Source organism: Microtus ochrogaster, chromosome 19 (assembly GCF_000317375.1).
Source record: "Microtus ochrogaster isolate Prairie Vole_2 chromosome 19, MicOch1.0, whole genome shotgun sequence".
Lineage (NCBI taxonomy): Eukaryota > Metazoa > Chordata > Mammalia > Rodentia > Cricetidae > Microtus > Microtus ochrogaster.
This window is the reverse complement of record NC_022021.1, coordinates 51327065-51329358: the sequence shown is the minus strand read 5'-3', so window position 1 is coordinate 51329358 and position 2294 is coordinate 51327065.

Here is a 2294-nt window from a genome sequence, read left to right as displayed (position 1 = left end):
CTCTGGTAGGTTCTCTTCATGGCCTTCCCAGCCTCAATGAAAAAAAACAGACTAAGGGTAACCGGCCATAGTGTCCCTATTAACCTGCAGCCAGGCCACAGGAAGGCCTTCTTCCTGCCAGATACTGTAGTACTGACACTACGCATGGTCTGGAAAGAAGAAAGAGCAGGGCTGTGCAACAGATGCACAGTACATAAAAGGGAGGACAGGGTTGATTAAATGGAGCTCATCAGAGGGTCTGTGTCCTGGCCCTGTCTGCTTATCTGCCCACAGTACTCTTACCTAACTTCTTCCTTAGCAGCTAGCCACAGCAAGAAATGTCAAACAACCCTCCTCTACCACAGGCCTCAAGTCCAGGCTTTCTGTCCCTTCTTCCCTCCCTCTTTCCTCCCTCCCTCCCTCTCTCTCTCCTTCCCTCTCTCCCTCCCTCCACTTAGAGCCACCCTCAAGGAGTTGGTTGGGTCTTGGTTCCTTCTGTTTACATCTGGACCCATTATCAGGGAAGGGGCTTTAGTGAGGGGTTGAGTATCATATAATCATCATAAAACAAATCGTTTTTCCCACTGTGTGAGAGCCAGGGGTAGGGAACCTGGATGTGCCACCCACTCCTATTTAAGCAAACTAACATTACTCTGGAGACCAGAAGGAGCCTCCTATTCTGCTACCCTCCCCCACTGTGGCTTTGGCTAAGCTGTCGGGGGCTTGGCCTCCCTGTTGTCCTGGGGGTGAGGGAGGCAGCAGCAGGGGGGCAGTCCACTGGTCCACTGTCCGAGGTGGAAATGTGAGGATCTTCAGTGGATGCCCCCACTGCCCCCACCTCCTTCCACAGAACCTAAGCAAGAAAGGCTACAAAAGCACAGCTTTCTGCAGGTCTAGATCTCACCACCTGTGTTTCTACACATATATCAAGGTCTTCTGGCATAAAGTGGGGGGCTTTCATTTTCCTGTAACTCCAGTAAACCCCGAGGATCTTTTCATACCCCCAGGGGGAGCTGACACAAGTTTTCTGAAGTCACTTGGACCTAAGCTGGTCACTATGAGGTCCCCAAAGAAAGGCTACTATAAATGTATTGTAAATATAGGGGCTCGGGACTTCCCTTGAGATTATCAGGAAGGCACCTGGTGACCTGAAGTGCTCTCTGGCGCCCCTACCCTGACCAACACCATTTGCAGGGAGGCCTCCTACTGGGTTCCTAAAGGAGGAGCTAACATCCTTCTGGGTGTTAGGATAGGGCTCCCTATTTCTTTGCCTAAGCTCCCTAGGAATTCCACAGACTCTTGCCTGATGACAGTGGAGCAGATCTCTCTCACTCCTGCCCCTCTACGATCCTGGAGGATGGATCGAGGGTGTGATACAAAGTCCGGAGGTCAAGCGGTTCCCAGCGCTGTGCCGGCGCTGATCGAGCAGTTCTGGGCCCCCTTAGAGTCTGGGGAAGATCCAGTTCTGTGCAGAGAGTGTGGGACGTGTGCAAAGAAGAAACGGAAGAAAAAAAACAAGAGAGGCTGTGTGTGTGTGTGTGTGTGTGTGTGTGTGTGTGTGTGTGTGTGTGTGTGTTGGGGGGGTGGCTGGAAGCTGTTCTGGCGAGGACGCAGCTGCTAGTTTGGGGTGTGCGGAGCACTGTTGCCTCTATTCGCTGTTGCGTAGGATCCCGATAGCCCCAACCAGAGTCGCTTTCGATTTTGCCCAGCGCTTGGCAGCGCCGCATCCTCCTGCTCCGGATTAAGGAGCTCTGGCCCATCCCGATCCCGCCACGCTGGGCCGGCTGGCTACTAGGCAAGCAAGGAAGGGATTGGGGGCTGAGACTCAGCAGGAGAAGACAGAGACCGGAGGGCTGGTCCTCTGTGGAGCAAGCACGGTAACCCTGGGATAGGTGTCTCCCGCGCATCGTGAAGCAGGCGGTGAGGAGCCTCGAGCCCAAAAGGTCCTGTGACTGTGACGTCCTCTGTGGAATCTTCGCAGCCCTTTCTATACCTGTCTCCCCCCGAGGAGACATATCTTGACATCAGGGCAGGTTAGTCACCCAGGCCTTAGGGACCTGACCTCATTCTGCAGGGTGCGCGGGCTGATTCTAAGGGGGTCCCGTTGGGACCTTCTCCCTCCCTGTCCCCGAAAATCTGCCAGGAGGCGATTCTCTTGCTCTCAGTCACACAACAGCTTCTGCTCCGGGTTGCCTGCTGTCGGTGGCCTTATAGGACCTCAATGTGATAATTAAGAGCGCACGTGGGCAAACGTTGTTCCGGTGGACAGAGGAATAGAAAGGAGCCTGGAGGAGCCAGTTGAAGAACTCCTGTGC